We start from the raw sequence: 26,826 nt of genomic DNA, 5'->3' as shown, positions 1-26,826 counted from the left end.
GAGTAGATGATTCATAAATTTAAAAAATAAATACAGTTAGGAAATTGAAGTTTCATAGTTACTGTTCTTCAAAGTAAAATGTGATTCAAAGCTATCTGAATCAAAGTCACTATTCTTTTGCAGGTGCATTTAAGATTTCTTAAACTTCTACATGAAGTGCCTGGCAGTGCAATTCTACAAACAACCAGGCCCATTGAATAGGTACCTGCAATTATGGTATGCAAAGGTACAAGATGTGGACAAAATTTTAAAGGTTAAAGAGGAGAGCAATGAGGATGATCCAGGGCCTGGGGACCAAGCCCTATGAGGAAAAGCTGAGGGACTTGGGAATGTTCACCCTGGAGAAGAGGAGGTTGAGAGGGGATATGATTGCTGTCTTTAAGTATTTGAAAGGTGGTCACTTAGAGGACGGCAGGGAAGGTTCTTGTTGGCAGCAGAGGATAGGACCCATAGTAATGGATTTAAGGGACACGTAGAATGAAACCAGCTAGATATCGGGGAGGGGGGAATTTCACAGTCGGAGTAGTTCAGCATTGGAATCAACTGTCTAAGGAGGTGGTGAGCTTCTTCTTGCTGGCCACCTTCAAGCAGCAGCTGGACAAATGCTTATCCTGGATGCCTTAGGCTGATCCTAAATAGGCCCATTGAGCAGGGGGTTGGACTAGATGGTCTGTATGGCCCCTTCCCAAGCTGGGATTCTATGATGAGGATTGTCACGATAGTAACTATAATCAACGCAGTTCAGGAATGCTATTACAGAAGGTGGTGTGTGTGCAAAATTCACAGAAATGTTCATGATCTATAAAAATGTATAAGAACATGAGGGTGTTTTTATACATCAGAATAAAGAGATATAGAAGCTCTCGAGAAATAATCTCACATTGCAGCATGGAAATGGGCCCCCAAGGAACTGTGTATCCCTGAAACTCTTGAAAAATAATGCTTTATGGGGATTGAATGAATAATTAATTGCTGCAAAGCACACCTTTTAATCTTCCTATTAATCTTTTCAGCCTCTGCAGAAGTCAAAAATGGCTTCTCTGGCGAGGATGTCTCCCGTGGTTTAATGCTGTCTGTGGATTCTTGCCCTTAAGTGTATCTAGTGTATCTAGTACTCCTTTGGGTAGAGAAAAACGTCATATAAGAACCAACTCTTCTTCTTCTTCTTCTTCTTCTTCTTCTTCTTCTTCTTCTTCTTCTTCTTCTTCTTCTTCATGCTACTTTTCCTCTGGAAGTCCCAGTTTTATGGGATAGGTTGCCCAAACGATCACTGTGCCATCCCTGTTGACATTTGGAAGAAAGTATAATTTGAGTGGATGTAGTATGTTTCCAGTAGTGGTCCCAATTGTGTGCTTTGTGGCCCACCGAGGAAGGCCAGGTGCACTCTCATATGTTTCTCAAAAAGACTAAAGGAGACAAGGAATCGGTTGCAGGAGAACAGCGCGTGCTGTGCTGCTTTGTGTCTGGGCTGGAGTGCTGCCTTCTGTACCTTGCATAAGGTTTTTGGACTGCATTTTGAGTGCTGCACTTCCAGGGAAGCCTGGAATTAATGGGACACATAAATCATTCAGAGTGAACCACTGATGTGCCTTGCAAAATACTCCAACCTCTATTTAGGGATTCACTTGGAATGAGGAGCTAAAGCCTGCTGTCTACACAAGATGATGCCTGACACCTGACAGCATTTCAGGAACTTGGAGCATTTCTTGACAAGTGACAAAGTTCATCAGATTGGCTAGCCTGCCCGCCTCTCTCCAGTGCTAGTTCAGAAAGGATGAGAAAAGAAACACTTCTTTCCCCCCAAAATAGCTCTGTTCCTGTTGTGTGTGTAAATTCTGTGCTTTCTGTGTGAATGACATCATCTTCCTCCCCATAGCAACTTCCTACGAGGCCAAAATTGCCAGGCAACATTTAGGAAATTTAAGGCTTTAAGCAAGCAAGTGGATTCATGAATTAATTGAGAAATGGGGGGGGGGGGCTGAGGAGTGGGAGGAGTACTGGCAGGGGGGCTACTGTCAGCTCAGTTCCTCTGGAAGAGTTGGCACTGTGATGACAGCTTTTAAAACTCTTCATTTCAGATCTTTCCTCCGCCCTTTTTAAAAACCAAAAACCTGTCCTTGACAACCTGAGGAAGTGAGTGGGCATCTCAAACAGCTCAGTCGAGAGAAGATATACAGGTGACAAAGCAAGAGGCTTCAGTTTTACTCACTCATGACATATCTTTCTATTTCACCCTCCTCTCCCATCTAATTTTGTTTCCTCATCTTTAATCATTGGTCAGCATTTTGTCATTGCCCCCCCCCCCGCCCACTTCACAGCGCGCTAAGCGGCAGTATTTTCTTTTTCCAGCTATGCCTCAAAATACTCACCTGTGGATATATGTTGGTGAGGAAATAAAACTATGACCAACAAGAACATGTTTCTTCTCTTCGGGATAATGTTTTCTTTCAAAATCATTTTTGCTTCCCAAATTCTTTTAGGAAGCTTCATAGTCTGAACTAGAAACAACTGGCCTTAATGTAGAGAGGTGGGGAGCAGGGAGCAGGGTTACTCTTTGTCAGGTCTCCTTGAATGGCAGCACCCTGAAGTGGAAGTTTTATAATATGTATACATAAATTTTGCCTATGTCCTTTAAAGAATTTGTTGGGAGTCCCTTCCATAACTGCTGTATGATTGGTTGACATACGCAACAGACATTATACGGGTGCTTCACCGACTTCAGACACGTGTCTCTGAGTCTCCTCTCACTCCATCAGATAAGTGACCTTTATGTCTTATGAAGAGGTGGGATGTGTCCGGGAAGTCATCTGTCATTTCAAAAGCCACAGGGCAGGGCTGGCCTTATCATGACACCAGCCAAACTACCTTCTTCAGGCAGCAGATTTCAAGGGTTTGCAGTACCCACCCCCTGACCTCACTCTTTCTGCATCTTTTTGAAAGGAGCAAGAGATCATTGTCCTGAGACATTTTGTTTCAGCTGAGAAAGTGTCAAAGATTGCCATATTGCAGGGACCCACGTGGAAGAGCTACATGACAGCCGGCCACTATAACCAGCACCGTTACGCTTTCATTGAGTGCCAGTGCAGGTAACATGCTCTGTCCATAAAGGTTTTTTCTCTACTCAGCTAGACCTAAAACCACAGGAACAATTTTACTGAGCAGAGGAAACTCTTTTTCTTGGGTTGCAAACCACCACAACTAGTTAATGAGAAAGTATTCTTTTATGCTATGCCAAGCAATTGACCCTGTCATTTTGGATTTTAGATGCATGGGATGAATATTTTTATCTTTCCGTCTTTCTTCACTCAGGGTGGTCTGTAAGCCAGCAACCTTGTAATTTCAGGATTTAGCTGTGAAAGTCAGAATGCATACAAAATGCCCAGGTAACCTTGATTATACTCTTCCTCTAGCTTCTGTCTCTCAATACCTAATCCCCTTCTCTGGGCTCAGGTTACAAAATGGGTACATGATAGCTAAGAGTTTTGTGTGTGTGTGTGGGGGGGTGGATTTCTTCACCATGGCACCAATCAACCTGCCTCCATATGTGGAGGCTGAATCTGGAGGAGCAGTACGAACCTGAGAGCTATAACTGGCCTGAATCTTTCCCTAGCAAGAGAGCACACAAATGCGTCTGCATTCTTATTTCTCAACACCTGCCTGGGTGAGAGGGTGTCTGGCATTTTCATAGGCTCCTCCACACAGCAGCTGGCAAGCTGGCACAAGGAAAACACGGGTAAGGAAGCAACTGCAAACAGGATCTGTCTGTGTGTCTCTGGGTGTTCATGTGTAATGCTGAACCAGAATGTTTCTGAAGCTCAAGAGATGAAATTGTGGGGAATTTTTGCCTGAAGCAAGGGATGTTTCCTCCTCCGAAGACAAGCAGCAGCCTGCAGCCAGAGAGGAGCAGCGGCTGAATGGAGTCTCCACCAAAAGCCACAGATCGTAGGAGTAGCTTCAAGGTAAGACCCCGTTTTCATTCTGATCACAAACGGGGGATCAAGGATGAACTTTTTCATTTTAAATTGGACTTCTAAAGATATTTTGGGGGACTTTAGAAAAACTAGAAAATGTCATGTTTGAGTTCTGACTTGGCTGTTTTCTGACACGCCCTTATCAGACTGAGAATTTAAATCGACCAATAGGAGCCACATTTCCAGCCTAAAACCACTTAATGGAGGAAAGAGGCAAAGCTTTTAACCCTAAGAAGCCAACCTGAATTTGGCCAAATCCCTGTAAAAGTGATTCTAATTTCTGTTCCAACTCAGATTTAATATAAAGATAGTGACCCACAGACATTTCGGTAGAGAACAATGCATATTTTGGTGCTATTTATTTCCATTCAAGCAGCTCCTGGAGGGGCACTCGTGACCAGCTAAGATGTAAGATGAGGATGGTCTCTGAAAAGTCATTATGATATCTGAAAGCTTGCTGGTTTGACTAAATGTCATAGGAAGAAGAGCTTAAGGATACAACAATATAAAATTGAAACGCTAACAACTTCAAATCAATCGGCAAAGCAGACCCCCCTTGAAGACTGCTCGCCTGAGGGACGTAGGGGATAGAGAAAAGATAGGACTGGATTATATGCGTCTGTTCCACTACTGGTGGCATTCTCTTCCTGCAGGTGGACATTTCTATCAGTGTGAGCTTCTTCTTAAGAAAGAGTGTGGCTGGAGTCTTAGGAAAGGGGCACCATTAGTAAAGTGGATCCACGCATCATTTTTAATATTTGATTTCAGCTTGAATGGCAGTTTATAAACAATACTGTGTGGTTTCTTTTTTTAAAATCCAAATTACCAACATGAATAAGAAGTGTCCCAAATTTACCAAGTTTTGCTAATATATGTCCTGGTTAAAAGTAAAGTAAAATATATGCCTTGGTTAAAGTTTTGCGCAGGCACATGAAAGCTTACATGCAGAATAAAACTTTGTTGGTCTTCAAGGGTGCCCCTGGAGTCAAACTTTGTTCTGCTGCTTCAGACCAGCATGGCTATGCACCTGAATATGCCCTGGTTGTTGGAATGCCTGCATGCTGATCTCAGTAGAACAGATGATAGATGTGCTCCATACTGTTCTTCTTTGGGTGCTGTTCTACTTTGGGTCCTCTGTGGAGCCAAGGCACTCGGTGGCTGTCTTGGTTCTCTTCTCCAGGAGCTGCACCACTCTCCCAAGCCGACCCAGCCCCCAGAGAGGTTAATCACTTCTGTCTTGAGTATAGACGCTGCCACCAGCCGATCTAGTGTTTTGGCTCCTGTTAGCCTTTACAGGGACAGCTCACTGCACTTGTGCACGTCTGGGAATCTAGCAGTCTATTGACCAAATGCTTCCTTGTATTGTATATAGCAAAGGATAGCCAGCAGGTAAAAACACAAATGCTTAGGGCAAATGACAAACAATCAAGGCAATAACTTTTAGGAAATAGTATACCTGCATGACTTTGACTTAGTCCTTAAATACAGTTGTTCTGAAAACAAATGTTTTTATTTCAGTGAAATCTTCTTCTGCATAATTGTGACTAGCACTGGGATACCATGATATTGCGGGTGCCTTGAGATCTGGGGAAGGAACTTCTTGGCTTCTATAGAATCCATCCTCCAGGGAAACAGACCTCTGTATTCTGGAGCTTGTAATTCCAGAAGAATTCACACCTGGAGGCTAGAACTCTACCTGATATCTGAACATGATTGTAGACCTATGCAACAGTCTAAGTTAGCATGGGAAAAAAAATAAAGCACTAGGCAGGTGAACAGTAATGAGGGTGACCAGATGCCCAGGATGGCAGGTATTTTAACACTAGTGGAACTTCAGAGGGTAGTGCTGTTGGTTTGCAGTAAAAGAGCTGGATTCAGATCCAGCAGCACCCTTGGGGTGGAGGGATGAGCTTTCAACAGGTCACACTCCTTCATCAGGCTTTTGTCAGATATTCTGTGATGAAGGGAGCTTTGACTCTCAAAAGCTCGTACCCCCAAAACCTTGTGGTCCTCTGGGGTGCTACTGGATTCAAGTCTAGCTGTAATACTCGTGTAGAAGAGCAAATTTTTGTTGGTGTAGCTATTTATACAGGAGAGAGAGAACTTCTGCAAAACCATTAGAGGTGCAGGAGTCCTTCCTGTTTTCCTCTATAACAGGTTGCAATGGGGCAATAAAGGTACTGCAGTATTAAAGGAACAGCATGAGACACAGCAGCAGCTCCTTGGTGTCAGTCATTGTTGGTGTTGTTATTGTTGTTAGGTGCGAAGTTGTGTCCGACCCATCGCAACCCCATGGACAATGATCTTCCAGGCCTTCCTGTACCATTCCCCGGAGTCCCTTTAAGTTTGCACCTACTGCTTCAGTGACTCCATCCAGCCACCTCATTCTCTGTCGTCCCCTTCTTCTTTTGCCCTCGATCGCTCCCAGCATTAGGCTCTTCTCCAGGGGAGTCCTTCCTTCTCATGAGGTGGCCAAAGTATTTGAGTTTCATCTTCAGGATCTGGCCTTCTAAGGAGCTGTCAGGGCTGATCTCCTCTAGGACTGACCGGTTTGTCCGCCTTGCAGTCCAAGGGAAAGTGTCAGTCATAGAAAGAGTTTTTGTAGTTGTTTGTTGAAGTGACTGTATGTCAGCATTTGGGGAGAATTTTTCTTTTGTTAATGTTGTAGTAAGGTAGCAACTACACAGGGGAAAATATCAATAAAATATGCCGAAAACAATTTATAACATCTTAAAACCACTAAACAGCACTTACGACTAGCAGCAACATCAATATGGTTGTCACTGCATTGTGTGCTGCTTTCCAATCAAGACACTTGAGGAAAGGGACAGGTTTAAAAGCGAGTGGCAGCCGTGGCTCTGGGGCTCTCCAGAGAAAGCTGGGTAATTAAGAGGAACAGTGTTAATGTTCCTTAGGGAGGGAAATGCTTGCCAACTGAAATACATCTGCTCTTAATTAATATTGATTGTCCCTGTCAGTTAAAAATAGTAGTGAAATTCCAGGGAATCAAAAGATACACTGTAAAAGGCCATGTTTATCAAGGAATAGTTTTTAGCAGCATCTCTTGAACCGGCCCTGAATAATACCTCTGAGGACAACCTCAGAACAGAATAGCCTAGTTCATAGGCAGACAACCATGTGGAAGCCACTTTAACTGGAAATCCTAATAATAAATGCAAAAGAGCACTTGCTATGATTTTTTTTTTAGTCAAGTGGAGGGTTAACATAAAGTTGGTTTCCTAGAGAGACTTCCTGATGCTTTGGAAAGCCCAGTATTTATGATCTCAGCCTGGAGTGGACCCACTGGCTTGGTGCTCGCTGCTCCCTTGCTCTCTCATAAGAACCCACCTGCCTGATTTTTGGGGTCCCCAAGAACAATCTAGACATTAATAACTTTCTATCCCTAGTTCCCTCCTCTTGATGGTCTTGGATGCTAGTACTTTTGTCCCATCCTCATTTACATAATCTAGCCATGGAATATTTGATGGTCACTGGAACCTCACCAACCATTGGGTACATTTTGAAGCTCAGACAGGTACATGGACAGCTGTCACGTCATTGCAAGTGAATACATCTTTTGCTCACAAACAAGCCATTGAACATTTGTTACTGCTGAATTAAATTTTCACCAACCTGTCTAATCCTTCCCAAGTCAAATAAAGCTCCAGTTGTTATGCTATTGCCAAGTATTCCTCATTTAAAGCAATATTTTTTTTAAAAAAAAGGTTAGGGGAATCTGTGTTATCAAAACTGTCTCAATTCATCTGTTGATTAACACTAAGGCCTATTATGCACGGAGGGGAAGGTCCACATTTGAGGTGGAATGGTGGCAGCTAAAATCACCAATAATGTACGCCGCAGGCTACAGCCGGGCACGTATCCCGCCAAAAAAGCTGCGTTAGCGAAATGCGGAAGAAAGTGGAGCTTCCCGGGAGACCAGGACACAACCAGAAGTGGCTCCAGAGTGGCCGCATGCACAATCAGGGAGGTCCATGGTGTACAGGGCTTCTGGGTGTGCTTGCTTTCTCCCCTTCAGTGCCCATCGGTTCCGCCAACAGGGCCTGCGCCTGTGCATGCTGTGGCCACCCGGCTTGGCAGCCCAGCCTCGGTCAGCACCGTGCTTGCCTCCCTTCCTGTTTGCTCCGCATCGCCACCTCGTCGGCCGCAGTCAGCGGCTGCTCTGGGTTTTGCCGCTGTTGCGTTTCGTCCCGTGCATTTGCGGTTTGCTTCACCTCTTCCTCCTCTGCATTTTCCATGCAACTGCCAACTGCCATTTCAGTGGTTGTGCATAATAGGCCTAACAGTCTCTGTGAGTAAAGATCAGATTCTGCTTACTCCCTGAAATTATTGCTAGTGTAGACTTAACAATTTTTTAATGTGGACTTAACAATTTTATGCCTTTCTTAAAAGCTACTTTGCAGATCAGAACTATGGAACTTACATTAGTGGTACATCAAGTACTGACTTCCTATAGAGGAGTGGTCCCCAACCCCCGGTCCGGGGACCAGTACCGGTCCGTAGATCAGTCGGTACCGGGCCGCGGCTCCTCCTCCCCGGCTGCTGTGTTGGGGGCTGCCCTGCCACTCTGCCGTCGGCTCACCTTTGGTGCTTTGCTGCGGCTGCCATGGCTGGGGCTCCCCTTCAGCATGGCACAGCGCAGCTGCTGCTGTCAGCACCCCCCAGGGGGCTGTGGGAAGTCAGGGGTGCTGGCGGGAAAGCAAGTAGAACAAGGGCTCAGGCAGCGGCAGCGACGTCCCTCAGCAAAAGACTACCCCCCCCCCCGGGCCTCAGTAAAATTGTCAAGCGTTGACTGGTCCCCGGTGATAAAAAGGTTGGGGACTACTGTTATAGAGGACTCTGCTGGTTTAGTCCAATGGTTTATCCAGACTAGCATCCTGTCTCATGCAGTGGCCAAAAACAGGGCATAGAGGCTGAGGCCTTTCCCTGACGCTGCCTCCTTGCTCTGGGATTCAGAGATTTAGTGTCTCTGAATGTGGAGGTTCCCCTCAGTCACCATATCTAGTAGCCACTGATAGACTTATCCTCCATGAATCTATCTAATCCCTCTTTAAAGCTGTTTATTCCTGTGTCCATCACTACATCTTCTTGCAGCAAAGTCCACATTTGATCATTCTCTGTGTAAAGTAATATTTCCTTTTGTCTGTCCTGAACCTCCTGCCCATCAGCTTCATTGGAGGCCCATGAGTTCCATTGGAGGCCCAAGGGAGAGGGAGAAAAATCTGTCTTTGTCAGCACCTCACATACAATTTTATAAGTGTCTATCCTGTCTGCTCTGAGTCATCTCTATTCTAAAATGAAAATCCCAGACTTCAGCTTTTCCTCATAGGGATGGTGCCCCAATCCCTTAATTATCTTAGTTGCCCTTTGGGATGCCAGTCCCCAAGTGGGACCTGGGGATCCCCCGGTTTTACAGTTCACCTCCTGGTGACAGAGATCAATTCCCTTGGTGAAAATGACTGCTATGGAAGGTGGACTCCACAGCATTACATTCAGTTGAGGTTCCTCCCAACCCCAAATTCCACTGGCTTCACCCTGTATTTCCCAACCTAGAGCAGGCAGCCCTAATTAAGATCCTCTGTATTTATTCCAGCTTTGCAATGTCTTTTTTGAGATATGGTGTATCTCAACTGTACACAGCATTACAAATAAGCCACACCACAGATCAATACAGGGGCATTAAAACAGCAGCCATTATATGCTCAGTCCCTTTCCTAGTAATCCCTAACACAGAGTTTGCCTTTTTCACTGCTGCAGCACCCTGGGTGCTTTCATTAAACTATCCACTACAACCCCAAGATTTCCCCCCTCTCAATCTCAGCGAGTTCAGACCCCATTAGTCTGTATCTGAAACTAGTATTTTCCCCCCAGTGTCACCACTATATACTCACCAACAACTTCATTTGCCACGTTGTCTGCCTCCCACTCCCCCAGTTAGTGGAGGTCCTCTTGGAGCTCTTTGCAGTCAGTCTTGGTTTTCACCATCCTGAATGATATTTTGCATCATGTGGAAACCTGGCTTCTACACTATTCACCCTTAGTTCCAGATCATAGACTGAGAACTGTGCATTGCTTCCTACCCTTTGCTTTCTTACATTTGGCCACTTTTAACTAGTTTATTTTCGATAACAAACTAATACAGATAAATTTCTGCAATGAAAATTACAGTGATAAAACATCAATTATATAAGCTTGACATTAATTTTTCATCTTAGACAGGAAAGCTTTCATTTCTCCAAATTTATCAGAATTTGGCCATGTAGTAAACAAGTTTGTTTACATAGACAAATACATTCTACTAATTTTTCTAACCAATCCTATTTCTTCAGGATTATATTCTCCTTCCAATTCCAAGCAAAAATTAGCCTTGCATAAGTTATGGTATTAAGAACAAACGCACAGACATTTTCAGAAGGGAATTCAACACGATTTAGCAAAAAAACCCGAAACCATAGGTGATAATGGTAGCTCTTTTTTCTACCATTAGAGATAACTGTAACGATCATATTCCAGGACTCTGCTGTTCTTCTACTCTCCCACCAAATGTGTATAAAATTGGCACTGGTCGCTCCACATACTCATTAATCCCCATTAATCCCTTTGTATATTTTTGATAATTTAGATGGAGACAGGTATTACTGATATAGCACTTCTATTAAATTTTCTTTGACAGAAAGGGTTACTGAGTTTAAATGCATCTTAACTTCGATGTCCACACCTCTGAGCTTATTGGGGCTTTCAAGTCTTTTGTTCAGAGTTTTAATAATAACAATACGATGATGACAACAACTATTTACCCATCAGGGATTAAGGATGTATAATTGTATACCTTCAGATATCCCAAGATTTTAAAATGTCCTTGTTTTGCAGCTTGGCTAAACTCTGTAGATCTTATAACAGAAGCCTTTAGTGGTATTCCAGGAACTAATTTTTGTATGACCTTTATCCAGGCATTTTCTAACAAAATTATCCGTGGCACAATAAGGATTTTTTATTTATTTTATTCAGCCAATTCAATTCTCAAAGATATTAACACAAAAGATTGCTCAAATAATGTCAATGTGTGTCTTTAGGTTCTTTGATTAATTTAGTTATCCAGCCTATTCTTGCTGAATGGTCACCCCATATTGAGTCTGCCATGAAAACGCTAGAGAGTGTCATCCCAAGGGTCAGACATGACTCGGTGCTTTCACAGGGGATACCTTTACCTTTACTACATTTGAATATTTTGGAAATTCCTACACAACCACTTACAGTCTTATCCTGGGCATCTTGAAAATTTATTCTAGATCTCATAATTCCAGATAAAGTTAAATAAACATTTTTGTATGTTTTTAAACTCTGGTTTCTCTATCAATACAGAAACAGTCCAAAACAGAAAATTCAGTTTAGTTAGTATTGCTATTTTAATTAAATGTATCTTACCTAGCAACATGTGTTTTAACGGTGACTAAGGAGATAACAGATTTTTTATTTCCGTCATGACTTCCTCAGAATTCAAGCAATACAGACCTTTAGTGAATTACAATACATTTACATACAATCTTTAAATTGTTTCTCATTCTAAATTTGTACACACCCCATCTCTTGAATTATGTAATTGATCTGTTTCTCAAACAGGTTGTTAATTTTGCTATTACTGCATAGTCAGCAGGCTCATTTCCCCATTCTTCTAAGCTTGGATAAATGTCTAACTTCCATTGTGCTACACAGATAATTCTGTCTGCCTTCACCATGTATTTGAATATCTTTTCAAAAAATGGTAATATTTGGGGTTTTAATGGTTATTTTACTGGGTTTTATTGTTTGGATTGTTGTTGTGACCTGCTGTGAGCCAGTTTCCGAGAATGGTGGGCTATAAATCCAACAAACAAACAAACAAACAAACAAATTTATTAGGCAGTATGCCAAATAGCCTATTAACTCCCATAGGGAATTTTTTTTCATGTAGTTGTTTCAATATATTTTTGCTTTTTACAATATATTTTTTGCTTTTTACAAGTCCACACATATTACAAGTCCACACATTCCAACTACGTCTTAACATTTCCAGCATTTTCCTTTGTAGTTTTTGTCTACTTTCTGAATATACTTTGGGATTATATGCCATCTAAAAACATGGTTTTCTCTTAACATCTGGCTGGCTGTAAACTTAATTTCTTTTCCCCATAACCATTCCCAATTACACATTACCTGCTCTCTAAAATTCTGCATCCATTTAATCATACATACTTTCACTTGTTCTCCCTCTGTTTATAACTGAACTATTATATATTAATCGTATTAAATGGTCTTTTAGTTTTATAATCAGCTGTTTGAACTCAGCCACCTCTCTTAGAGCTCTGCCTTCATGCTGATTATCTAATCTCGAATGTTCTGATTAATAATATAGCAACCATTGAATGTTTTCAATAAATCTTTTGAAACGTTCTATATCTCCTCGGTCCTACAAGTATTGTAGAAAAGTTGAATTAGAGGCAGAAACATCAGTGTTTTTACAAGTTAATAACGGCAGCTTGATTACTTTAGGCTCAGTAAATTTCCCCATGAGATTCTGTCTCATTAAGGAGCATCTGTGTTGTTTTACTGACAGTCATGTAGTTTTCATTGCTTCCCAAAAGCTTTGTAATAGGTAAGCTCTGTTTTGAATCCTCTCTATTGCTTTTTAATTTGGGCAATATAAATTCCACATAATTTATCTATACTTTACAGGAGATTAGAGAACCAAATTGCAGATTAACACATTATAGATTACATAGAATATTTTGCATTTGTGAGATCCTTTTGTTGTAGAGGCAAAGAAAGAAGTTTGGAACTGAGAACAATCTGTTCTGGCAAATGCAACATCCCAAAGGTGGAGATAGTAGATTTTTTTTCACCTACTGTGTGAGCCCAGCCAGCCTCACAATTTGAGTGTCAGACACAGAAGACTAACTGCAGACAACAGTTAGACAATGGATTAGGTCTCTGTCTTCTTTCTACACATAGTTTCCCTTGACAATAAAACTATGTTATTCTTTTAAGCTGCCTGGTCCCTGATTCTCTGCAAATTTAAACTCTGCCAACACAAACAAATATTCAGACCCTGGAAGATTAATTTTCTTGCCACATTAATGTGAAACAAGGGTCTTACAAGGTTTGGGAGCAAGAAAGGGCAAGTTCCAAATGAGAAAACGGGAGCATATTTGAAAAATATCAGGAAATTCCTCATCTAAATATGCTAACAACACTTTCCAATGTCCCCTGTAGGATATTCTTCATATTCTGTTCAGTGAGCTCTGCCGATCGTGCATATTCCATCTGTATAGTGACTGACAGGCTCCAGTGCCTGCCTCAAGGTCACTTGGGAAGAACAGAGCTTGGAAAGAAGTGGTTTCCTAATAAAAAAAGGCCTAAATCGGCTGCTCTGCAAACATTTGGATGGGTTGACTGGGAACCAAGCAAATGTGTTGCTGTAGCAGCACATACTGGCAGACAAAGTACAATGCCTCCAGTGAGGTTTTTATCTTGGCTCTTTGGACCTAAGTACTTTATTGTTCAGTGTCACTGTTTGCATTAGATCTTTGCAAATAAACAAGAAGTCCCTAGTGTTTGCTGATGACTTTGGAAGCTGTGAACTCTGACCTTACTGTTTCCTCAGACCATTTCCCAATGCCAGTGCCTTCTGTGCATACCCATTTGTCTCCAGTTGACTGACTGGGGGGACGGGGACCATGTATTTCTAAGAATTAGTTCAGGATAGATGAAACAATAGCATAAGGAGATCTGCACCTGATAGTGATTTAGAAGTACACTTTGGAAAAAAGGAGAAGAACGGCCATTTCTGTCACTGCATGTGCAAGGCAATAACATTCATGAATGCGCATGAATCCACTGTATGTGGAACAAAGCAGCTTCTGCTAGGCATAACCAGCCATTCAGGAGTGGTTCTGAAATCTGCAGTCTGGCTGATGCGGGGAAAGAAATGTCGAGATTTGACAGAAATGGCTGTAGCCCTGGAGCTTTAGATGTTGGGAGAGAAGAGTTAATGAGTTCAGCAAGTTTACTAGGTCAGTCATTAGGGAAGAGATCTGTGATTGCACAGAAGTGGCTACTTCATACATTGCAGGACCTGTAGTCAAATCCCGATCCTCTCTGTTTCCGGCACTGTGGATATGGGAGTGATTAACGTCGATCCCATAAGTCGTGGTGTCAGCATTACTCTAGTCCTTGAAATACAAATCTGCTCCATCTCAGTGCAAGGGTTTCAGTGTATGTCTGCAGCACCACACCCTGAAGTCAAACTCACAGCTAGGTGATCTGAGCACTGTACAAACATGTCAGGTCTGCCTCCGCCCCCTTCTGTTGTCCCGCATTCCCCTCCTCCTGTCGCTTTTCTCTCCTAAGTTTCTTTGAAAGCCAGCAGGCTTCACCTGAGCCAATTCCCCACTTCACTCTGCAAGAATTTAGGTAAGCCGCCTTAAGACAGCTGTGCTGGGAGCATGGCTAGGTTTGCTTACATAGAAGACTGACTCCCTAGAAGCAGACTTGTGAGTCTGCCTAGGGAGGATTGGATGTGTCAGATTCAACTAACATCTTCGCTTTCCACTGGCTGAAGGTTAACTCTTTCTCTGCAGAGCATGTATTGAAAAGAAAAATCTGCAGGGTTGCCAAGGAGGAAGATCTGCTGAGCCCTGATGTGCTGGCACAGTGAGAGAGAGCTGTGCAGGGCTGTGCCGCTTCCCTCGCCCTTCAAGGAATTGTTCTGGAAAAAAGGAAACTGAAAGCTGAACTCCTTAGGGAAGGCCTTTACTCCATCTTCACTCTTGTAACCCAGCAACAACCATCCACCAATCAGCTTTGCTTAATGGCAGAAGTAGAGTTCGCTGGCAGTCCTTTCTTCCTTCCTCCTTGGAACTATCCTCACCAGCATCATTTCTGCAAGCCCGATCTCCTTTCTCACACTGTCATTTTCAAGACTTTTAGGAGGGGGACCTGCAAGTATATCTGTTATGGGGTGATGTGATGTCTGTTTGTGTGTGTGTATGTGTGTGTGGGGGGGTGGCTCTCTGTAAATCATCAGATTAGGTGAATTATTGAATGCAAATGAATGGCTGGCACAGGCTAGGCAGAGAGGAAAGAGTTAAAGGTGGCCCAACTGATGCTTCAGAAAGCATTTCAGCAACACGTCTGCCTGCCTGCCTGCTACCTGCATGCATACCCCAGCCATTTGTTTACTAAGGTCCTTCTGCTTGTGGGGAATTCCTAACTGCACCTCTTTATGTGTATTAACAAAGCCCTTATCTGTGTTCCTGGTCATACCTCCTGGAAATTGCTAGGACACTTTTTTATTTTTAAATTGTCAAAGAATTTATGCTATCAGATTTTAAAGGCATGCAAACCTACATCTCCCTTAGGCAAGAGGTAATTGCCAATTGTAGGGGGATGCCTGTCCTAATGGCACCCTGCGTGGGGATTGCCCACATTTGCTAACAGCTGCCCTGCTGTGTGTTCTTCTTTGCCAGCTTACTAAGCATCAAGTGTGTTCCAAGGCCAAAGAGTGAAGAATCGGCAGCCTGTGGAGCAAGCGGGTGAGTGAGAACTTCAAAATGTAACAGGGCTGGGAAACTTGCATAGAAAGTTGTGGTTGAATGGGGGAACACTCCATGCACAGACTTTGCTGGGCAGTGGATCCTATTCATAGGACATGTTGCTACTGCTTTTAAAAAATATGCCAGAATAAAAACAATCGTTATAAGTCAACTTGGGGGGTTGTGTTGAATGGTGGTAGAAAGGTGGATAGAAACATGTGAGCCAGCGTGGTGTAGTGGCTAAGAGCAGAGGCCTCTTATCTGGAGAGCTGGCTGATTCCCTGCTCCTCCTCCACGGGCAGCCGACTGGATGACCCTGGGCCAGTCATGGTTCTCTCAGAGCTCTCTCATCCCTACCTACCTCACAGGATGTCTGTTGTGGGGAAGGGAAGGTGACTGTAAGACTCCTTTGGGTAATGAAAAACAGGGTATACAAGCCAACTCTTCTCCTCTTTTGAACAACTACATAAATATGTGGTAGAGTATCAGGGATGCTGTTCTGATGACAGCTATATACATATCGATCAGATGTGAGGGTCAGATAAGGAGATGTCTAATTGGACTTCAGTGGGGAAAAGAGGGAGAAGACAGTTTTCTATGAAACACTTTTGTGAAAAGTAGAACTCAATGGGTCAGGAGAAAACTCAGGATGGATTTCCAGGACTGCAGCACTCCCTTAGGAAAAAAAGAGGGAAAAGCTGCACAAAGTGGGTTATATAGCAACGTTTCTTTACCGAGCCATTGGGTCTCAGTCATGGGGAAGGAAACAGGCAGTATCATGAACAATGGCTCCAAAGCACCATATGCAAGTATCTACCAGGCCATAAACACAGAACATTTCTTGCCATGCTTAATCTACAATCCCTCATTGCCATGGGTAAATATATAATAAATTGGCTGCTGTTCACTTTAGCACTGCACAAATTGTATCATGGCAATTAGATTATGCTCTGTCAGTACAGTTTCTGTATACAGTCAATAATGGCCTCCTGGAACAATTTTGGAGACAGGCAGGCTGCCACAGAAACCTTTTCTCCCTTTAGTGAGAGGATCCTTCAGGCTGATTCCCATATACCTGAACATTGCATTTCTTATGTGGCTGCATGCAGTTTTTGCAGTAGCTGCCAGTAGCAACTCATTGGGGCAGTGAAGAAGCAGAAGTGATCTGATGGGGAACTCTGAAGCTGCTACTCTCCCCAGACTGTGGTGGTAAACAGAAAAGGGCTATCATGTCTCTGGGTCAGGCACTATAATCCCATTGTACTTGTGATGTAAAGTCCTTGCAGTGTCCCCCAACAAACACAAGGACTTCATAGGTGGAAGACTGGCCCACAGAGAATGATGAAATTGTGACCTACCTCCAGGTGAGGCTTAAGTGAAGCAAAGCAAAGTGTATAGTCTTTTGTTCACAATGGCGATTTCACACATGGAGTTTTGCTCTTGATGTGATAAAAGGGATGAGGGGGGTTTTTCACTAACGGCTGATCAGCAATCAAAGAACACAGGATTGCCGCGTTTCGTCGGACCTGTTAACACTTGCGGAGTGTGTTTTGGTGTAGGAACCCTCTGTGTTTCTGCTCTGTTGTCAACAGACTCATCAGCTGTATGCAAGGGCCAACCCCCCTTTTCTGCAGGCGGATGGAGACTGGATGTCCTGGTTTGCTTTTGTGGCTCCTAGGGGTGCCAGCCTCCAGATGGGACCCCCCACAAATTATACCATATCTTCAGACTACAGAGATCAGTTCCCCTGGAGCAGGGGTAGTCAACCTGTGGTCCTCCAGATGTCCATGGACTACAGTTCCCATGAGCCCCTGCCAGTGTTTGCTGGCAGGAGCTCATGGGGATTGTAGTCCATGAACATCTGGAGGACCACAGGTTGACTACCCCTGCCCTGGAGAACATGGCTGCTGTGGAGGCTGGACCTGATGACATTGTACCCTACGCAGATCCCTCCCCACAGCCTGCCCTCCCCAGGCTCCACCCTCCACATCTCCAGGTATTTCCCCACGGAGAGCAGGCAACCGAAGCAGGGGTGCTTGGTAGGAATTGTAAAGGAAAAGGAAACAAGACGCCCATTTGATTTGATTTCTGTGGAGGTGAAAGTGAAGTGGGAAGGCAACAAGTGTATCGTTTTTCCTTTTTTTTCATCCATTGCTGTGTCTTGGAGCCTCCCTCTCCCTTTACTCACTCTCCTTGGCCCCGACTGAATGCTTTTGGAGGGCCCTGCAGCTGCTGTTTGCAGGGTCACGGCCAGGGAGGCAGGGGCCAACTGGACAGCCAACCAACAGAGCATCCCCCTCTCTCAGAGCTGAACTCGGTGTGTGTCTGGGGCGGGGGGGGGATTTGCAGTGCTGCATGTTGGTGTAGTGCGTTTAGTCAAGGCTATGGTCTTCCCAGTTGCAATGTATGGCTGTGAGAGTTGGACCATAAGGAAGGCCGAGCGTCAAAGAATTGAGGCTTTTGAACTCTGGTGCTGGAGAAGACTCTTGCGAGTCCCTTGGACTGCAAGGCGAACAAACCGGTCAGTCCTAGAGGAGATCAACCCTGACTGCTCTTTAGAAGGCCAGATCCTGAAGATGAAATTCAAATACTTTGGCCACCTCATGAGAAGGAAGGACTCCCTGGAGAAGAGCCTAATGCTGGGAGTGATCGAGGGCAAAAGAAGAAGGGGACGACAGAGAATGAGGTGGCTGGATGGAGTCACTGAAGCAGTAGGTGCGAATTTAAATGGACTCCGGGGAATGGTAGAGGACAGGAAGGCCTGGAGGATCATTGTCCATGGGGTCGCGATGGGTCGGACACGACTTCGCACATAACAACAAATGTTGGTGTAGCTAGGGGCTGCAGTCCTCTGAGTGCCTGCAAAATATCAAAGGGGTGGGTTGGAGGGAGCGGGGGGGGGGGGATGAAGATGAACAGGTGTTCCCAGTGGAAATGAAGGATAGCAGATTATATGCATAAATGAAATGAAAATGAATGAAATTTTCAAAAAGAAAAAGAAAAAAAGAACCCACAACACAACCCCAAAGTGAAATGAAAATGTTTATGACACTCTTCCCCCCCCCCCCAGCACAGTGGATGCCAGAGTTTAGGGAGGCCCTTGGCAAGAGTGTGCCTGGGGGTGGTCCTGGCTACCCAGTGGTCCCCTGCCTGGTGCCTCCCCCTCAGCCTCAGGTGTGAGATTCCAGTGCACAGAGCAAGTAAGCCTGTGGATGAGTGGGCAGTGGCACAGCTTCCCAGCAGACACAGCCATTCTGTCTGTCACTCGGGGCTTGGGTTAAGCAGGGCTTAGCAAAGGCACTGGGGAGCCATGGGACCAGCACCTGGCTGTCTCCAACTGCAGTGAAGAGCAGCCATCTGCTTTCACTGACCTAATCCCCAGAGCAGGAAGAGGAGCTCATGTGCCAGCAGTGATGCTCTCACACATATATACCATACAGCTTGATACACGTGTGAGGTGTGTGTGTGCATGCTGCCTTACTGAACGCTTTGTGCTGTACATGTTCTTTGCAAGCTCAAAGTTTTTTTCTGGTTCACATTCAGAGAGCCAGTGTGGTGTAGTGGTTAAGAGCAGCAGCTTCTAATCTGGTGAGCTGAGTTTGATTCCCCACTCCTCCTCCACATGCAGCCTGGGCTAGTCACAGCCCTGATAGTGCTGTTCTCACAGACAAGTCCTGTCAAGAGCTCTCTCATTCCCACCTACCTCACAAATTGTCTGTGGTGGGGAGAGGAAGAGAGGGTAATTATAAGCCACTTTACGACTCTTTTGGGCAGTGAAAAGCAGGGTATAAAAACCAACTCGTTTTTCTTCTAAAAAAAGAGAAAGGAGCAACAAAAATAACAAAAGTTGCTGCCTTTATTTATAGCTTTTCTACACTTTTATTTTGTGTAAAAATCCCCACTGTTCAGGTCTTGCAGCTTCTTCTTCATCTCTCCCCAATATACCCCATACATAAGGAATAGATGACCCTTCTCTAAAGCCTGTTTCTAATGGAATGGTAATCTGTGTTCACAAAGGATTTAGAGCATCACATCCGCAAGGCTGTGCAAACACCCGTCTTGCCAGGAGCACAGCTTTATTATCAGGGAGAGAAGAAGCATCTTACATGCTCACACTCATTGTACAATTGAGGTGTAGGGGGAGGATTTCCCCCCCCCCATGAGGATGCAAAGCAGCATTTATAAAGCAAAGAATGGAGTCAGTTCAGCAGCCACCATATGCCTTCCCATCCTTACAAGACCAAGCCATACCACTGACCTTCCTTTCTTGCTTCCGCGTAAAATCCAATGCACTGTTCAGTTTTACTTGAACATAAGTCTTATTGAATTCAGAGGGTTGTGCCACAATTTTGAAGTGTGTGTGAGATTGCAGATTGTTCAGCTCCTCTGGGAAAGGTTCCTTCCGTTTTTGGTTTGTTAGCAGAGTGCCGCGATCCTCTATGATTAGGATTTTCTTTGGCACTATCATTATTTATCACTGAGGAGAGTCAACATTGGGTTTCTGCAGGGCTTGACATAGCATACAATGTTGTGTGCACTGCTGGGTGCACAAATATAGGTGTACAGGGGAATTGTTTCCCATGCAGCGGCTAAGAACTGTACAGTCCTGCAAAGACGTATTTATCAATGCTGAAAAGAGCAGTTGATTTTGAGGGAGAGGTTGGAAGCCTAAGAACCTATAATGCCACAAGGACCCTGGAACCTGAGATCTGAGATATTAATGTTTTAAAATGTTTCTAACTCTCAAGGCACCTTGAAAAAAAATCTGGTAACACCTTATTTTTGGTAAACTGTTAGAAACCAGGCAGAAGTGTCCAGTAATCAAGAGATGAAACGTCTCCATTAGATGCCTCCTAAGGTTTCTCCAGTGTCCTGATGTATGTTTGGCTCCCACAGGCTGACCCTGAAGTGTTCTGTCATTCCTCACTCTTGCTATTCAACCTGTGAACAAAAGAAGAAAAAAAGATTGACCTGGATCCACTTTCTGGGAGAGAAAGGAGGGAGCCATTTTTGCTGATTCTTCCCTCTCACGGCAGATCTTCAACTCTCTCCTCATGATGTTCCAGGGGGCATTCTGGGTTGCAGCAGAGGTGGTTACTGTTATGACAGCATGGCAGAACAACAAAAGCATAACAGACAGTGCCCTGCCCCCAGTCTAACTTTGGGGGAAGACAGAAGATCCTAAATGGTGGAATGAGCTCCCAGAAGAGCTGTGGGCCCTACAGAAACCTTCTCAGTTTCGAAGGACCTGCAAAACAAAGCTCTTTTTGTTGGGGCCAGTGAATGACAGAGACTGACATAATCGCAAGGGGCCCTCTCTGAAGAAACCCTCCGCCTGAATGGCAGATGGGGAGGTAGGAACTAAAACCCACAGCCGAAATGTGAACTGACCTCTGTTGATAAATAGTATCAGAGCCTAAGGAAGCTCCTTCTCCGAAGTTGACCTCTGAAGCAAATCCTCACTAGATGTGGAAGTCACCATCCGTTATTTGCTGAATTGAGATAATGTCATTCTTGCAGCACATGAGTTTGTATCACACTATCTGATACCTTTGCCGCTCCTCCCCCATCGTTCCGACTTGTCAAATTGTAGATTGGAAGCACTTCAGGACTGGGACTCCTCCCCCCCACCCCCAGGCATGTTGCTTACATTGCTTCTCTTCTAAATCTGAAATGCAGGCTCGTACCTCTTTCCCATTGGAGGAATGGGGACCAAAAGTGTCTCAGAGGAAATGATCCTACCCGCAGCAGAGGTAGGAAGGGGGATGGTGCTGCTCCTGCTGCTGGGGCGGTGGTATTGACCCAGGTGCCATGCCTCTTGTGCTGTTCCTGCCAGTCTGTTTGGGTTGGCAGAGATCAGCACATGGACTGGCAGTAAGGATGCCTGACAGCTGCAGCCCTTTCAGGCATTTAGGCAGCCTAGGAGGTGGATTTTGCCTAGCACCGGAACAGAGTTTCTTATCCTTTCCAGGGCTTTCCTTTTGTCTGGCAGGTGGTGTTCCGTGTCCTGGAGCCACACTCTGAGCCCCCCCCCCCCCCGCCTCCACTTTCCTCCTCTTACAGCTCAGCTCTCTTCTCCTCTCTTCTCCCTGAACAATCGGATCGTCTTTTCCCCTTCTACATCTGTGCCTGACCCTTTTCTTCCCCTGCTCCTCCTTCCCAGCTGATCCCTCCCTCTGCTCTGAATCTGCCGGCTATGGTTTTTCTCATAGGCACTGGGAGATGTGACAGCCTTTGGAATACTATTATCTACGAAAAAGCTGTGTCCAGAGTGGAGAAATCTGACGGGGCTCCCTGGGCAGCAGGGATGGGTCGTGGAGAGAATTTCAGTCTCCGGCGGCTTTTCTTTTATGGCAGTGACTGATTATTTATGCTTGTGGCATTTCTTTCAGTGCAGATGTGAACAGCGAATGGAAAAGGCTAAAGACGAGTAGGTGACTCAAATAATCAGAGTCTGGAGCACATGTTGTGTCAAAAGGGACCTTCTCTAATTGCTTAAGCCTCAGGTAGGCATTTTACATTTACTTCCAAGTCCCAGTCTAATATGAATTAAGATCATTCTCATGTATTCTTTTTCTATTGCATCCAAAAGTGTCTGGCTTAGGGCTTTTCAAAAAATGCAGATGTACTCTGGTAATGATGAAACCTGATACTTGGCATGAGAATGGCAAGGTATAATTGACTGATTTAATGGTGCTGTCTTAACATAATTGAGCCAATTAGTACAACTGAAAAAGGATTTAAATATATATATATATATATATATATATATATATATATATATATATATATATATATATATATATATATATATATATATATATATATATATATATATATATATTTGATCTGGTCATTGTCCCCTTAAACCATTGTGCCCCCCTGTCTGACTGTGTTCTGAGGTTGCTTGTGGGGATGCAGAATTGAGACATTATTTGGGTGCAGCTGGATAGACTTCAAACATCACCACTCCTGAGCAAATATGTGGGTGTTGGTTATGAACTGGAAGAAGGCCCCCATGGGTTCATATGCGCCCTCATGTGAAAGGCCCCCATGGGTTCATATGCGCCCATATGTGAAAGGCATGCTTGCCTCTCTGGTTCAAGTACCCGGTGCATGTCCCGTGCAATTTGCCTGTTTGGGAAACTAGAGCATGAGTGGTTGGTTTGGGCTGTCTTTGTAGCTATATGCTTGCAGGGTGGCTGAAGTAGAACTGTGTAGTCCATAACTCAGTCAGATTGAGTCACAGAGGAATGCTACTGCTATTATAACTAACCATGATTGTTGTTCCTTCAAAGCACTCAAAACTGCACAAGCACTTCTAGGAACAAAAGAGAAATAAATGGGCCCTGATCCAAAGAATTGTGGAACTAGTTTCGTGAGATCAGTGGAGGTTTATACTTGGAGAAAAATAACAGTTTACCCCACTGTTGCATGGCCAATTATTTTTATTACTGAAGGGAGTTGAAAATGACCGTATGATGTGGTGTGGAGGCTGTTGAACAAAACAAAACGCATTGAATTCTGCTGGGTTAGCATCTCTCTTGGGAGTGTGGTCATGATTCCTGCCCTGAACATCTAAGTGCAGCCTTGAAGGCCTGATGTATTCTCTCAATACACTTTCTCCATGTGGGAAATCAAGAATGGTAAACCTGTATGACTAACTACATGTGGGGCTCACACAATTCCCCCCCAGCAGAGCAAAATTTCATCATGTGGAAAGCTGCTCCAATATGGGAATGGTTTGAACAAATTGACATAGTTCCGCAGGGCCTGCAAGACGGAGCTCTTCTGCCAGGTATTGGGTTGAAGCCAGGCTAAGGAAGATTGGGTCCCTCCCTGTTGAAGCCCGTATGCCAGATATCTGGGCAGGGACTACCTCCCTGAGGGTGGTGGTGTGTTGCTGTTCCCGGGCAGGGAGGGGGTGGGGAGAGGTTATAGAATTGGGCTGTGTTGCCATCATCATTGTTGTATTGTATTGCTGTTGTTTTATTATTTTATGGATTTTAATTGTAAATTGCCATGAGCTGACAGGGATGAGAGTGGTGATTAAGATATGCCAATATAAACAAACAAACAAACAAATAAATAAAGGAGCAGCTAGTGAAGAAAGAAGCTGCAAACTTTTAAATTGGATAATATACTTTACCAAAGTAACAGAATATCACGTACTCAAAAGGGGAGATTTAGAATATTAGGACAAAACCAAAAAAAAAAGTAATTAACATAAGCAAAACAAGAACCTTCTAAATTAAACCTACAATGCCATGAATAGATGATGATGATGTTGATGATGATGATGTTGATGATGATGATGATATTTATTGTCCGCCTGTCTCTCTGACACTCAAGGTGAACGGCATAATGTAATTAACAGGATGGGTCACCTAGTAAACAGTACAATAGAGCTTGGGCTACAGAAATCTGGAAGCAAATGGAAGCATGAGCTTTTAAACATGATATGTTAAGTGGTATAGAACTACCTAGCCTGGAGCATACTTGTGGTGATAGATAGTAATACAGTAGTACTGGTTTTGTTCCCTATCCCTTTCCCAGTGCAATTTTCTGAACCGTTCCATTGCAGTACAGTCCCATTTGCCATTCCTGTGCAAAAAGCAATCGTGAATAATTTCTAAATAATAGAATTACACAGATGTTTGAATACAAACTGTCACTCCAGTTCAAATGGTCTCAAATTGTTGTGTGCACTGTCCTTTCAACAAAAGAGTAAGTTTCATCATGGTACAGGTGTCCTTGATTTTGCCAACCTGTTCATGAAATTTGGGGACCAAATCTGATTTCCAGTATCTCATGTAAGCAAATCTAGCCATTAAGCATTGATTTAAAATAAGTGGCTGAGGCTTTCTTAGAAATGTGACTGCTTAATTAAGAAGAAGAAGAGTGTTGGTTCTTATATGCCGCTTTTCTTTACCCGAAGGAGACTCAAAGCGGCTTACAGTCGCTTTCCCTTTCCTCTCCCCACAACAGACACCTTGTGGGGTGGGTGAGGCTGAGAGAGCCCTGATATCATTGCTCGGTCAGAACAGCTTCATCAGTGCTGTGTCAAGCCCAAGGTCACCCTGCTGGTTGTATGTGGGGGAGGAGTGGGGAATCAAACCTGGCTCACCAGATTAGAAGTTGGCACTCCTAAGCACTACACCAAGCTGGCATGATGTCGTGGTTCGGTCCTTGGTGGCTTGGGAACCGGACCGAACCCCGCCATCAGAGGCGCCCGCGATCACGGAGGTAGGGCATGGTGATCATAGGCAAGCCGGCAGCTGGGCGCCCCACCCGATCGTTGAGGTGGCAATGGCCGCTAAAGAACCTCAATGTCCCCCTCCACCTTTTGACAAGGGCCCGGAGATGGCCCTTTGTTCCAGGAAAATGGGCCATCAGGAACCCCGGAAAACCTCGCATATGTGCATGAGTCATGATTGTATCAGCATGTTCCCTCCGCAAGTACTGGGTGGGGCAATACAGCCTAAGGAGGTGGGTTTTGTATAAAAGGGAGCTTCCACCTGGAGTTCGGTGGAAGCTCTTACTCCATACCAGCGGACTCCACGTTGCTGAAATAAAGCTTGTTCCTGTTGTATCGTTCACCAGGCCTGGCGTGACGTTTTCTTCAAAGGGGCACCCTGTTTTTTCAGTTAGCAAGCGGGTTCCCGACATCGTAAGAGCTTCCCACCGAACTCCAGGGTCGGCATCGCATCCGAGCGCTTATCGGGACGGATCCAGAGATGGCGTTTTCAAGCAACGGGGCGGTCTCGACCCCCACGAACCCCGGGAACATGAGTTTAATGTCCCCGGGAGATTTCCTCCGAAAATCGGGGGGCCAGGAGCAGCTGTCCGGGACCCCGAGACCCTCGGCAGCGGCGGCCAAGGGAAGGCGCCGGGCCATGGGGTTCCCAAGCACAGCGGGGAGCGCGCCGAGGTCTGGGGGGTTGGCCCCAACCTGGGACACCCAGCTGAGGCAGGCGCTTTGCCCGGTAGGACCTGAGGAATCCCTAGAGGACCTGCGGCGGGCCATGGCGGACTTGGCCAGGCGCTTGCAGGCAGCTGAAGCCCGTGAGCAAGCTCGGGCCGGGCCCGGAGGGACTGGTAATACAACGGCGGAGGGGATCGCGTCGAGTGAGGACGTCTCCAGCGACGAGGACGAGCCCGGCACTGGTGAGCGGGCCCCGGACCCCGACCCGGAGCAGTTTTCAGTCCCGAGTAGGCGAGACGGCCAGCGGAGAGGCGAGACAGCAGAGGATCTCGGGGGAGTGGGTGAGCCGACGGGGCGGCGAGAGCCGGACCAACGCAGGAGCGACGTGCAAGGCAGGGAGCGGCACGGCGTCGTTGGGCAAGTTGGTAGCCGGTGGAGCGGAGCAGGACGAGACGGCGGACGCCGAGAATCCCGGATCCGGAGGGGGTCGGACTACTCTCCAAAACGTTCCCCCCCAGAGCTTAAGGCGCGTTTCGACGGGACGCCGGACGACCTCCCGCAGTTCCTCCTCCACGCGCTGACGCATGCCCGGAGGTATGGAGACCGGTATGAGGACTCCGAGGACTTGGTCTGGGGGGTGGCCTCGTGTCTCCAGGGCAAGGCGGGTCAGTGGTACCTAGGGTTGGCCGAGCGCGGCGACCCGGCAACTCGGGACCTGCAGGACTTCGTGGTCGCGCTCCGCCGACGATTCCAGGACCCCCAGGCTGAGGACAAGGCAAAGAGTCGGATCAAGGGACTTCGACAGGGTACTAGGGGGGTTATGGACTATATAGACATTTTCCGGAGGGAAGCAGGCAAGGTGTTCTCCTGGAACGAGGAGACCCAAATCGAGTACTTCCGGGAGGGCCTTAACCCGAAGCTCAGGGAATGGGCCGTGATCAAGGGGACGGAAGAAGATCTGTCTACACTGGAGGGGTGGTGTTTTGTGGTCGCCAAGCTGGAAGCCAGCCTGGGTTGGGCCGCCGCACCCCCCCGGGAGGCCAAAGGCGGGTCAGCCGAGGCGCCGAGACCGGGCCCCGACAACTCTCGCCCCAAACGACCCCCGAACCCCGAGCGGGAAAGGAGACGCCGGGAAGGTCTGTGCCTGAAATGCGGGGGGTCAGGACATTTCGCAGCAGCGTGCCAACGGCAAGGGGGGGAGGACCGCGGGCTCTCCCAGGGGGGAGGTGCGACACGCCCCCAGCAGGCACGCCGGGCGGAGGACCTCCGCAACGAACCGGGAAGCGCCCAGGCGACGGGAAACGGCCAGGACCTGCTGTAGACGGCGCTGGGCAGCAGGTCC

The 26,826-nt window shown here is 45.6% G+C and overlaps 1 protein-coding gene across 10 annotated transcripts in view; it reads left to right on the top strand.

Annotated features, from left to right (window-relative positions):
• Nucleotides 1-2,852: 2,852 nt before the first annotated feature.
• The window catches only part of PAK6 (p21 (RAC1) activated kinase 6), a 60,693-nt gene continuing 36,719 nt past the window's right edge, over nt 2,853-26,826 (top strand). Inside the window, exons 1-4 of one of the 10 annotated variants that reach the window (XM_077322918.1) lie at nt 13,829-14,438; nt 14,606-14,965; nt 15,494-15,559; nt 21,952-22,065. The gene's annotated coding sequence lies outside the window, so the exon portion shown is untranslated. Of the gene's footprint in view, nt 3,960-13,828; nt 14,439-14,605; nt 15,560-21,951; nt 22,066-26,826 lie in introns of those variants that run through there. The other 9 variants (XM_077322915.1, XM_077322914.1, XM_077322916.1 and 6 more) reach the window with 9 other exon arrangements.

The sequence above is a fragment of the Paroedura picta genome, chromosome 2 (assembly GCF_049243985.1).
Source record: "Paroedura picta isolate Pp20150507F chromosome 2, Ppicta_v3.0, whole genome shotgun sequence".
In the NCBI taxonomy this organism is placed as follows: Eukaryota; Metazoa; Chordata; class Lepidosauria; order Squamata; family Gekkonidae; genus Paroedura; species Paroedura picta.
The sequence above is the reverse complement of the archived record's forward strand: the minus strand, read 5'-3'. Positions and strand labels throughout refer to the sequence as shown.